Source organism: Mus pahari, chromosome 15 (genome assembly GCF_900095145.1).
Source record: "Mus pahari chromosome 15, PAHARI_EIJ_v1.1, whole genome shotgun sequence".
In the NCBI taxonomy this organism is placed as follows: Eukaryota; Metazoa; Chordata; class Mammalia; order Rodentia; family Muridae; genus Mus; species Mus pahari.
Genome location: NC_034604.1, coordinates 391,620 through 404,949, shown reverse-complemented (window position 1 = coordinate 404,949; position 13,330 = coordinate 391,620). Strand labels below are relative to the sequence as shown.

Below are 13,330 nucleotides of genomic sequence, written 5' to 3'. Positions count from 1 at the left end.
CATGAAATTATGAAAATAACAAAGGATTTTCAAAAAGGAGAGAGGAGCTTTTCAGCTTTCCTGTCGGAGGAGACTACGGTGCAACTTTCTTCAGTATTCCAGAATCCAGGTTCATCCTGCACCAGCCGCCTTTTTTTTTTTTTTTGTTTTTTCGAGACAGGGTTTCTCTGTGTAGTCCTGGCTGTCCTGGAACTCACTCTGTAGACCAGGCTGGCCTCGAATTCAGAAATCCGCCTGCNTCTGCCTCCCAAGTGCTGGGATTAAAGGCATGCGCCACCACGCCCAGCTACCAGCCGCCTTTACCATGACGCCCAAGTTCGACCCCAACGAGATCAAGGTCGTGTATTTGAGGTACACCGGAGGCAAGGTACGGCTCTACATCTGCCTTGGCCCCTAAGATCGGTCCTCTGGGTCTGTCTCCGAAGAAAGTTGGTGATGACATTGTCAAGGCTACCAGTGACTGGAAAGGTTTCAGAATTACAGAGAACCTGACCATCCAGAACAGACAGGCCCAGACTGAGGTGTGCCCTCTGCCTCTGCCCTGATCATCAAAGCCCTCAAAGAGCCACCAAGAGACAGGAAGAAGCAGAAGAACATTAAACACAGTGGGAACATTACTTTTGATGAGATTGTCAACATTGCCCGGCAGATGGGACACCGGTCTTTGGCTAGAGAACTTTCTGGAACTATCAAGGAGATCCTGGGTACTACATAGTCTGTGGGCTGAAATGTGGATGGCTGCCACCCTCATGACATCATAGATGACATCAACAGTGGTACAGTGGATTGCCCAGCTAGTTAAGAAGCAACAAGAAAATATTTCAATAAAAGACTATCTGATAACCAAAAAAGAAAAAGGGGGGGAGAGAGAAAGAGAAAGAGGAGAGGAAGAGGAGAAGGAAGAGGAGGAGGAAGGAAGGAGGAGACGGAGACAGAGAAAAGTGAGGCCAGCTAGCTGGCTCAATGTACAAAGGCTTGAGGAGCTGAGTTGGATCCCCAGAACCCACTTGTTGGAAGGAGAAAACCCAACTTCCACCAGTTGTCCTTGGACCTCCAGATGTGTATCATGCATGTTCACACATATGCAGAAAGTGGAACCCAGGAATGTAGCTGGAGCCGAGCCCTTGTTTCTCTGGCTCATGGAACTTCAGTCCTTAGCACCAGGGAGAAACACAGAGAGGAGACAGAGTGGAGAAGGAAGGAAAAAGAGGGGTGATATCAAACGGAGGATGGGAAGGGGAGGCCCTTGTTTTTATACAAACCATTAAAAATCTTCATAGGCCCTACCATCCTGCTCTCTCTCTCTCTCTCTCTCTCTCTCTCTCTCTCTCTCTCTCTCTCTCTCTCTCTCTTCCTCCCTCCCTCCTGTGCAGGCTAGAATTTGCTGGCAGCTATTTTAAACATGAAGTTTGGGGTTAGTAACATGTAAAATATGGAGTCTAACTTATCCAGCCCCCAAGTGACATTTCTACTTCTGTGACCAAGTAGTCTCCTGGGTACTAACCTGATTTGGGGTGGGGGAGGGAAACAAGAAAACATTTTTTGCACTTTTGTGAGAACTTGGGTAAACTAGAATCTATTCCATTTAAAAACTGTGCACAGCTAAGTCCTCACTGGGCCAAGTGTGGATGTAAGCAGCTCGTTAAGAAAGGACAATCTGACCTTGAGCATGCCCTTCCCCTGTCCTGGAGTGAGAACTTAGCTGCATCTTTGTGTCTTCTTTGTGCTCTGAGTGCCATCAAGAGTGCTTCCCCAAGTTTCCTCCTGTAAGATTCCCTCCAGTTCTGCCTCAGCTCCCCAGGCCATGAATGGCCCTTGTCCTGCCATCACCAGAGTTCTCTGTTATCTTGATTGCTCTTTTAAACAAACCCCTTCTTATAGGCTCTTCTAAAGTCCCTCCCATCAGGACCTACTGTCTGTCTCAGCAACCCCACATAGTAGGCACTCAATAAATATTTGTCAGCTGATTTCTGAAGCATCTGGGGAGCTGGCGCCTGAAGTGCTTTTCCTGCATTTAGGTCTCTCTCCCAGGCTGGAGGCCACAGTTTAACAAAGCCAGGCAAGGTCACAGGGAGCCTGGAAAAGCTTTCAAGTTGAATAATGAGAAGCGATGTTAATTACTGACGGGGCCATTTAGACAGAAGAAAAATGCTGTCTCTTATTAATTTTGCTAAAATGGACACACTCTTGTCTGTGGCTAATGGTTAACAAAAGCCTTCCTTTTTGGAGACAGAACAGGAAAATAACAGCTACAAAAAGACCCCCAGAGCCACCACACAGAGACGTCCTGTCCCCATAGTCTGTACTGGCCAGAGATAACCTATCCTGCTTTTTTAAAAAAGATAGAGTTGGAAATGTATCCATGAGTGCTTCAAAGGCTCATTTGGAATGAGATGTTGGAACAGGACACAGTGAGGTTCAGCTTCAGAGGCCAGGCTGCCTGAAAGAGAAAGCAGTCAAGTTCTGTGTTCATTTTAGCAGCGAGGGGGACTTGAAAAGAGAAGGAGCTAAAACAAACAAAACAAAACAAAAACATCTCGTGTAGAATAGAAATTCCTCCAGGTAGTGGGAGCACTAATTTACTTAAGTAGAAAGAGCTGGTTCTGCAGGCTAAGGTCGAAGCTATGGGTAAGCCTCTAGACTGCCAGACTTCCCAAGTGCACCCCCACTTTCAATCTCAGCATGGGGCTTGGCAGTCTTGAACTTCAAGTGGACCTGTTTAAGCTGATCAGAGGAAGCAGGCTGACAGTGAGCTGATTAGAAACCTGTCAGAGACTCTTCACTGAAGGGGGACAGAGTCTGTGACATCCCCACCCCCATGAGCTTGCAGAGGAACCCTGTGTGGTAATAAAGAAGAGGTTGGGGGCTTGTGGGTAGAAGGAGGGAAGTGACTGTTATAGAACAGGGCCAGATCCCTGCCAGCTTTACTCCTCTTGGCAAGCTCTGCTTGGTAGGAGTGTTTGAAGATACCAGGGGAAAAGATAACATAGGCAGGAGGGGCTAGTCTTGAGGAGACAAGATCAAGCTGTTTTCTTGACCCAGGCCTATCTCTAGCCTGCCAAAAACTAGCCATCTATCACAGACCCATAAATAGGTTGCAAACAGAGAGTAAAATGCTACTTTCCACAGTACAAACTTGGGGGGAAACGTGTGGCTGATCTGGAGTCTTCCACAACACAGAGACAAAAAAGTATTCATTTGTCTCCAAGATTGGAGTGGGGACCAGGCATTTAAGAGACACATTGTTCCCTAGAAGTGATGCACTGCTTTGCAGGCAACCTCTCATAGACAGAGTGTCCACTATGCAGTCTAAGGACAGGAGCCACACACCACCCTATCTGTCTCCCTGTCCAAAGTGCCTTTATCAGCAGCAACAGCGTGCGGGTTCAGGATTTGCTGTGGAAGTGCCCTGCTGGTTGACCTAAGATAAGGGTAGGGGCCCAGGAGGAGCCTGCCTGGCATCTGCCTGGAAAAACTATCTGTGACTTGCCACCTTCTAGCACAGGATAGCAGTTTAGACTACAGCAGCTTCAAATGAAGATGAAGTTTACAAATTAGCTTTGAATAAATATTATCCTTCCTGTCTCCAATGAAGAGTTTGAAAAAAAGGAACTCCATTCAGCTCCTAAATACACAGAATCAAACTTAAACCATCCCAACCTGGCATCATCCCTGAGTGTTCCCCAAATAGCATGATGATGTCATACTTCTCATCCCCCCATTCCAGCCACCCATCCTCCTAAAAATAACCTTGCATGGTTTTAAAAGGGAAAAAGAAAGTCTCAAAATATGTCTTTAAAATTTTTCCCTTAAACCACTAAGCAATAAAAGTGAGCCTTCTCTTTCCTGTTTATCCATCTCCTTGAATCAGTGTGTGTGTGTGTGCGTGTGTGTGTGTGTGTGTGTGTGTGTGTGTGCTGTCCAAAGGCCTTCAGAACGTTATACAAAAAGCAAAAACTGTCTCCAAAATAATTTTAGCTTAGGTATTCTTACTTCTGAGGCTTTCTTACTTTTGCAGATTTTCCCTTTGTTCATCACTGTTGGCTAAAGTTGAGAGCAACCAACTTTTTGTTTTGAGGCCCTTTGAAAAGTACAATTATATTCATGGGAGGGTGCAAATTAAGGAGATGCTAACATTAGGACACAGACTATTCAAGTACTCTCTGAGCCTCAGTAAACCTGTTAGGCCTTTGAGATGTGAAGGTTTAAAATGTACTAGGGACCCATTAAATGCTGAAGCAAGACTGGTGCATCCACCCTGTGCAAAATGAATGCAATCACAGGATATGGCTCAGTGGGACAGCACTTGCTCTGTTTAAAGCCTGGTTTCCATATCCTGTGCTGAAAATGTGGCTATAGAAATAAATAATCAAAGGGACCCAGGTGACCCTGAGACTCACTCCACATTGGGATCTGCTGACATGGATGTGGCTGAAGCTCTGTGTTGCAGACAGGGAGTTCACGAGTCCCACTCCCCACACTTGGAAGCAGTGCTTTGCCCCAGCTCTCATGAACTCCCAGCTGTCAGCTATTCTTGATACACTAGTCCAGAGCACACCTCCTGAGAGCCAGGGATGCTCTCCCACTTCCTTCCTCTCCCGTAAATTCCGCAGGTTGCCTTTGATCTCTGAGTACAGCTTCCTATAAAAACGAAACAGAATAACTGAGCTATAGACAAGCCTTACCCAGAATCCAGTAAAAGAAGAGTTAAGAGGGCCCCTGGAAGAGATGGGAGATTTATTCTGATAATTCTTGACTTAAGTCAAACAAAGGGAGGGCAAAGGTCAGGAACTTTGGGCCAAACTTGCCCTGTGGTTAGGAAGACTAGATGTCATAAAACCCAGGCCAAAAAAATAAAATGGGGTCTAATGGGCTGGAGAGAAAGCTCAGCAATTAAGTGTTTGCCTCTTGCTATACATCTGACAGAGGATTCATGTACAGAGTATATAAGGAACTTCTTGCATTATACATAATATATTACAGTATATATTATATACACACACATATATTATACTCAAAAAGAAAATGACCCATTCAGAAAACAGTCTTGGAAATGGAACAGAGAGTTCTCAAAAGAAGAAAAAAACTAAGAAATGTCTCAAAAAATATTCATCATCCCTGGCAATTAGGAAAATGCAAACCAAAGCAACTAATTTCATCTTAGAATGGCAAAGGTTAACAGAACAGCCAGAGCAAATGCTGGAAGAGGATGTGCAGGGAAAGCCAGTCTGCATTCACTGCTGGTAGGCTTGCAAACTATCCAGCTATGCGACCCCTGGCATGTGCCCACAGGACTGGCTCTCCTACTCCACAAACACCTGCTCAGTCCTGTTCATTGTCTTTCTATCTACAATAGGTAGGAAATGAACACAATGTCCTAAATGTCTTTGGACTGACAAATGGGTAACGAAATTGGACACATTCACAATGAAATACTACTACTCACCTGGAAAGAAAAATGAAATCATGAGCTTTCCAGATAAATGGATGGAACTAGAAGAGATTTGTATTGGATGAGGTAACCCAGACCCAGAAAGAAAACACTCAGACTCTGCATATCCTCCCCAACTGGGGCCTCTAACTCCAAATCTTCAAATGTGAGTACACAACGTGGAGCAACTTTGGAAACCAGGAAAGTAAAGAGGAAGGATGGCAAGGGGGTTGGGGAGGGGCACAGAGGGGTGATAGAAGGGGAATCAAAGGGAACAAGCCACCTGAAAGGGGAGACAGGGATAGTTGGAGATCTAATTAGGAAGGAGTAGGAAGATAGCTACAAACTAAAGGAAAGAGGATAAAATAACATGTCTCCGAAAGTCTTAAGGAGAATTACTATCCCTATCTGCCTCAAAATTCCTCTAATACATTTAAGTCAGTGTATAAATGCATGTTTAATTAAATGAAATCTTTCTGTCTAGGCCAACAATGCTAGCCTACATGTTTGATGCTAGATCAACAAGTTGTGTGGTAGCCACACAGACTATCTAGCAAAAGGACCAGTACCAGGCATGGAAAGCCCTTTCTTGAGTTGTTGGTCAAGGTTATCCAAGAGACCCTAAAAATGTTGTAGGCCATTGTTATTGCCCTTGGCTGCCTCCTAGAAATAGAAGGCATATCCCTACTGCCAAAGATACTGTGCACTTGAGAAATGGGCCCAGATAACCTGGAGCTGGATCTGACCTGAAAGATTTCTCCCTGAAGTCTAGCTTTTATAGTAATGAAAGGTGCCATGCAAGCTTCCAAAAGAAGGGCAGCAACCACCAGCCCTACCCATCCATGAGACCTATGAACCACAGTAAGACCCCTATGCCACAATAGCCCTAAGGGTGCAGTAGTGGCACACATACCTCTGTGATAGCCCACACCTCTTAAATTGGACCTGCTCAAAACAGAGAAATCATGCCTGGTATTGGAAACCAACTACCCAGGGCTAGAGAAGTCTTGGACAAGAACCTAAACTTTATTACCAGCATAATCCCTAACTACACTCTAGATTATTAATCCTTATGCCCAGAGATAAGTGGGTTTCTCACCCTGAATCAAGGAAGCTTTTCATTGCAACAGACTCTGTAGACTATTACAGAAAACCACAGCTTATCAAAATGCAGAATTGTGGAGCTGAGGACCAGCTAATACATCTACAATACAACTCCAGCACCTAAGACTCAGGGACCACTGTGGAAGAGGGGGCAGAAAAAAAAACAGAGAAATATGGAGTTTGACATGACATGGTATTTCCTAGAAATGTCAGAAAGTACTCCTCACCAACATGGCTGCCTAAACATGACTGAACAAGGATTACACCAAAAAATATGCTAGCACAGATAGGAAAAAGATCAACAGGCCCCAACTCCGAACAACAGTGCAACAGGAATGCTGAGAGCAAGAGGAATAGTCTCCAGAAGAGCACACAACATACTTAAACAATATCAAATCACTAACCCTGACCAGAAACATACAGGCAGCATTATACAAATTGAGCAGGTTGTATTATGTACTTAGGAATGCTCATGCATGCATACACACACACACACACACACACACACACACAAAACAATAATTGAAGAAAAAGAGAAAAGAGGTCATGAATTTGAAAGAGAACAAGGTGGTTTGAAGGGAGAAAGGGGAGGGGGAAATATTGTAATTATATCATAATCTCAATTTCTTTAAATTCTGCTCTGTTGTGAAGACCAGAGTTCACATCCCAACACCTACATCAGGTAGCTCACAGCTGTCTATAATTTCAACTCTAAGGGATCCAACAATCCTCCTGATCTGTGTGTGTGTGTGTGTGTGTGTGTGTGTATGTACATGTCTGTATATGTGTATTTACATGTATACATGTGTGTATGGGTGTATACATGTGTGTATATATGCATTTATGCATGTATGTATGTGTATTTGAGTGTATGTAAGAGTGCATATGTATATGTGTGTTTATGAATGTGTGTATATATTTATGTGTATATATATATGCGTGTATGATGTGTGTGTATATATGTAAGTGTGTACATGTATATATGTGTGTTTATGAATGTATATATGTGTATTTGAGTGCATGTATTACGTTTGTGAATATGAAAATGTATTTATGTATGTATGTGTGTGCGTGTGTGTGTGTGTATGCTTGTGTGTGTGTGTGTTTGTGTGTGCCTGTGTGTGTGCATTAAAGGGTCTAAACTTGTGTTCCAGACTAGTTTTTAATTCCCAGGCTCATGAGATCCTTCTGCTTTGGTCTTCTGAGTAGCTGAGACTGCAGCTTGCACCACCTTGTCTCTAATAATAAAAAGATCTGATCTTTCTTTTAGAAGTATCCTCAATGACCACAAAAAAGAGGAAGACAAAAAAATCCTCAACTTCCCTAAGGCATTTTTACATCTATTATGTTTTTATAACAAATTATGTAAATAATCCTATAAGATCTAGGCAAATTTCAATATTGCTGACATTATTTATCTAATAATTTTTTTTATGTCTTTGGTATGTGAGTCGCTTTCTCTCTATATATATGTATGTGTGCATGTTTGTGTATGTGTCCATGTCCATGTGTCTGTGTGTATCTATATTTATGTATGTGTGTGTGCCTGTCTGTCTGTTTCTATTTCTGTGTCTGTGTTTGTGTCTGCGTCTGCGTCTGCGTGGGCGTGCTGGACTTGAGATGTAATCAAGACCCTGGGTATGCTAAGCTAGCACAGCTGTACCCTCAACACCTACAACCTGGTTTATCAGCATGCTTGACATCATAGCAAAATTTACTCTTCACTTTTTTTCTTTTTTTTATTAAACTAATAAAAATTATTTTAAAATATACAACTCAATATTGACATATTTGTCATCAAAATAATTTATAATACTTAAATGCCCCTAAAATATACATGATCTTCTGAAGCTAAAAGTAATATGCACTCAAACACTTTTCAAATTCTATTTGGAACATTAAACATGATAGAAGTAGAAAAAATATCTTATGAAGTCCTCTATGAAAGGAAATTGTGAAAAGTTACTGACAGAGACTGTTCTATCTCCATGGGAGAATATGCAGTGTAACTGTGACTTCATAGAATGAATTGGGTAGTGTTCCTTCTGTTTCTATTTTGTGGAATAGTTGGAAGAGTATTAGTATTAGGTCCTCTTTGAGGGTCTGACAGAATTCTGCACTAAACCCATCTAGTCCCAGGCTTGTTTAGGTTGGGAGACTTTTAATGACTGCTTCTATTTCTTTAGGGATTATGAGACTGTTTAGATGGTTTATCTGATCCTGATTTAACTTTTGTACTTGGTATATGTCTAGAAAATTGTCCATGTCACCCAGATTTTCCAGTTTTGCTGGATATAGGCTTTTAATTTCCTCAGTTTCCATTGTTATACTGCCCTTTTCATTTCTGATTTTGTTAATTAGGATGCTGTCCCTGTGCCCTCTAGTTAGTCTGGGTACGGGTTTATCTATCTTGTTGATTTTCTCAAAGAACCACCTCCTGGTTTTGTTGATTCTTTGTATAGTTCTTTTTGTTTCTACTTGGTTGATTCAGCCCTGAGTTTGATTATTTCCTGCCATCTACTCCTCTTGGGTGAATTTGCTTCTTTTTGTTCTAGAGCTTCTAGGTGTGCTGTTAGGCTGCTAGTGTATTCTCTCTAGTTTCTTTTAGGAGGCACTCAGGGCTATGAGTTTTCCTCTTAGGACTGCCTTCATTGTGTCCCAGAAGCTTGGGTATGTTGTGCCTTCATTTTCACTAAATTCTAAAGTCTTTAATTTCTTTCTTTATTTTTTCTTTGACCAAAGTTACCATTGAGTAGGGCATTGTTCAGCTTCCATGTATATGTGGACTTTCTGTTGTTTTTGTTGCTATTGAAGACCAGCCTTAGTCTGTGGTGATCCGATAGGATTCATGGGATTATTTCAATCTTCTGATATCTATTGAGGCCTGTTTTGTGACTGATTATATGGTCAGTTTTGAAGAAGGTACCATGAGAAACTGAGAAGAAGGTACATTCTTTTGTTTAGGATGAAATGTTCTATAGATATTTGTTCAATCCATTTGGTTCATAACTTCTATTAGTTTCACTGTGTCTCTGTTTAGATTCTGTTTCCATGATCTGTCCATTGATGAGAGTGGGGTGTTGAAGTCTCCCAGTACTATTGTGTGGGTTGCAATGTTTTCTTTGAACTTTATCAGTTTCTTTTATGAATGTCAGTACATTTGCATTTGGAGTATAGATGTTCAGAACTGAGAGTTTATTTTGGTAGATTTTACCATTGATGAGTATCAAGTGTCTCTCCTTGTCCTTTTTGAAAGTCGAAATGTTGAATGGCTACTCCAGCTTGTTTCTTGGAACCACTTACTTGGAAAATTGTTTTCCAACCTTTTACTCTGAGGTAGTAGTGTCTGTCTCTGTCACTGAGGTGCATGTCCTGTATGCAGCAAATGCTGGATCCTATTTATGTATACAGTCTGTTAGCCTATGTCTTTTTATTGGGGAATTGAGTCCGTTGAGATTAAAAGATATTAAGGAAAAGTGATTGCTGCTTCCTGTTATTTTGGTTGTTAGAGGTGGAATTATGCTTGGAATTATGCTATTTTGGTTTGTTCAAAGATTATTTTCTTGCTATCTTTAGGGTGTAGTTTCCCTCCTTTTGTTGTAGTTTTCCATTTATTATCCTTTGAAAGGCTGGATTTATGGAAAGATATTTTGTAACTTTGGTTTTGTCATGGAATACCTTGGTTTCTCCATCTATGGTAATTGGGAGTTTTGCTGGGGATAGTAGCCTGGGCTGGCATTTGTGTTCTCTTAGGGTCTGTATGACATCTGTCCAGGATCTTCTGACTTTCATAGTCTCTGGTGAGAAGTCTGGTGTAATTCTGATAGGTCTGCCTTTATATGTTACTTGATCTTTTTCTCTTACTGCTTTTTAATATTCTTTCTTTGCTTTGTGCATTTGATGTTTTGACAATTATGTGATGGGAGGAATTTCTTCTCTGGTACAATCTATTTGGAGTTCTGTAGGTTTCTTTTATGTTCATGGATATCTCTTTCTCTAGGTTAGGCATTTTTTCTTCTATAATTTTGTTGAAAATATTTCCTGGCCCTTTATGTTGGGGATCTTTGCTCTCTTCTATACCTATTATCCTTAAGTTTGGTCTTCTCATTGTGTCCTGGATTTCCTGGATGTTTGGGGTTAGGGGCTTTTTGCTTTTTGCATATTCTTTGACTGTTGTGTCAGTGTTTTCTATGGTACCTTCTGCACCTGGTAGTCTCTCTTCTTTCTCTTGTATTCTCTTGGTGATGCTTGCATCTATGACTCCTGATCTCTTTCCTAGGTTTTCTATCTCCAGGGTTGTGATTTCTTTATTGTTTCTATTTGCATTTTTAGCTGCTGGATTGTTTTGTTCCACTCCTTCACCTGTTTGGTTGTGTTTTTCTGTAGTTCTTTAAGGGATTTTTGTGTTTCCTCTTTAAGGGCTTCTAGCTGTTTACCCATGTTCTCCTGTATTTCTTTAAGAGAGCTATTTATGTCCTTCTTAAAGTCCTCTATCATAATCATGGGATGGAACTTTAAATCAGAGTCTGGCTTTTCTGGTGTGTTGGGGTATCCACAACTTGCTGTGGAGGAAGAACTGGGTTCCGATGATGCCAAGTAGCCTTGTTTTCTTCTGCTTATGTTCTTACCCATGCCTTTCACTATCTGGATATCTCTGGTGGTAGTTGGTCTTGCTATCTCTGACTGTGGCTCCTTCCTCCTGCAAGCCTGTTTGTCAGCACTCCTGGGAGACCAGTTCTTTCTGGGATAAATTTAGGTATGAAGAGCTGTGGCACACACAGGGTGTGCTCCGGGTGCAGACGGAAACCTGAAGGATCCTGTCCAGGCTGTTTCTGGTTCCTGTGTCCTGAGGGTTCAAGGCAAGTCCCCCTGAGTAGCAGTGGTGGTCTTACCTATGCTCACAGGCATGTCTGCACTCCTGGGAGACTAGCTCTCTCCAGGCTGTATTTGGGTATGCAGCACTGTGGCACAGGATCAGCTCTAGGAGCAGATGGAAATTGGAAGGACTCTGTTCCATGCTGCCGACTCTTTACTTCATATAAATAGTACCTGTTTTCTTTCTCTTTTGAAACATTTATTTTTATTTTACATGTTTGAGTGTTTTGCCAGCACATTTGCATATACACCATAGTGTATGTATCTGTCTGGTACCCTTGGAGACCAGAAGAGGGTGTTGAATACTCTAGAACTAGTATTTCAGAAGGCTGTTAACTACAATATTGGTACCTGCACCCAAATCTGGGTTCTCTGCAAAAACAGTAATTGCTCTTAACTACTGAGCCATCTCCCCAGTCCCATGTTTTCAAGTATCTGCTTTGACCAGGGTCTGTTCTAAATTTTCACCAAATGAGGTCTAAATAGTCATAAGAGCAGTGTCCTGGAAAAACACTTTTACAGCCCTTTCCTCCAGCAAACCATTTCTAATGTCCCATCATCTGAGAGGATGCAAGCTCCTCCCCTCCCCACATGCTCAACATCCTGTGAAGCTCCTTCAAATGCAGGCTCTAGATGTCTTTTGGACTTTCCTGACTGTGTTGGGTGCTTCCAGTCTTAGTCACTCCCTCAAGCTCCTCAGATACCCCAACTTCTTCTCAGGTGCCCCATGAATGATCTTGTAAGTACAGGGTAAGGGATAAAGTGCAAAAGCCCTGACTCTGAAACCAGAGGAAGGAACAATCTCTTGAAAGTTGGCTCACGAGGATACCTTGAAGGCAGAGGTCAGTCTCGATCTACAGTTGGAATAGGCTGCGGTTAGGGACTGTGGGGTGCATCGGAAGGCATCACAGGTATGCCCTACAGCAGTGCTAAGACAAGAATAGAGGTAAGGCTGGGCAGGGGTACCCCGGTGTGGGAAAAGTCAGTGGAGGAGCATCTTCCCTGGAGGAGTAGTCCTGTGAGTGACTCCAAGAAATAAAATTGAGAGAGAAAGATGGGCAAGCAGCCATGAAAATGTGATGGCAAGCTTGGGAATCTACAGAAACATTGTAGCCAGCCACTCCTGGTTTTTAAGGAGGGTATCCTGCAGAGACCTTGACAAGATACAAAGGGGTCTTGTCTGGGGTTTCTGGGGAAGTCTGTTGACCAAGACTGAGTATATGTCTTTCTAAAGCCAAGCTCCTTTTTTACCGGGTCTTGCCTTTAACCTAGTAAGTCAGTCAAGGTCTCAAATGAAGAGGTAACATTCCTCTGAGGGGGTCTTGTGTGTCACACCAGAGTTGCTTTTTGCAAGGCCACATGCCTCAGAATGAACATGTGTATCTACTAGTAGATCATTTTGTTCCTTTCATACCCTGTTACTAGTCCAGCTGTGTGCAAACATTATCACTAGAGAGAAGCTTGGGAACTGTAGAACTCTTGTCACACATGGGCATGCAGTTTCAGAGACAGCCAACTGTATACCCATAACAGAGCCTTGGAACAACAGAATGAAAACTAGCAGTCCTTCACAAGGCAGAGAAATCTTCCCACCAAGCAAAGAACTGGCCCAGTTTCTCTGTTCATTGATGGACAGATGGAGGCAAGGAGACAAGGAGTGGCATATCCTTGGTAACACTGGCATGTGGGAAACCAGGTTATACATACAAGCAGATAAAAAGGTACAAAGGTATTGCTTATTTTAAATAAATATCTATTTATATGCATGTGGGCATGCACATGCCACTGCACCTGTATAGAGGTCAGAATCCTTGCAGAGTTCTTGCAGGAAATAATTTGTGAGAGTAACAAGAATACTCAGTTCATAATGCTTGGAGACAAGTGGCCTCCAAGCCATCTCCAGCTCCACCATGGTATTTC

General features: G+C 42.3%; 1 pseudogene; it reads left to right on the top strand.

The window, feature by feature from the left end:
- The first annotated feature begins 289 nt into the window (after window positions 1–289).
- LOC110333399 lies at window positions 290–843 on the top strand (annotated as a pseudogene).
- Window positions 844–13,330: the final 12,487 nt, after the last annotated feature.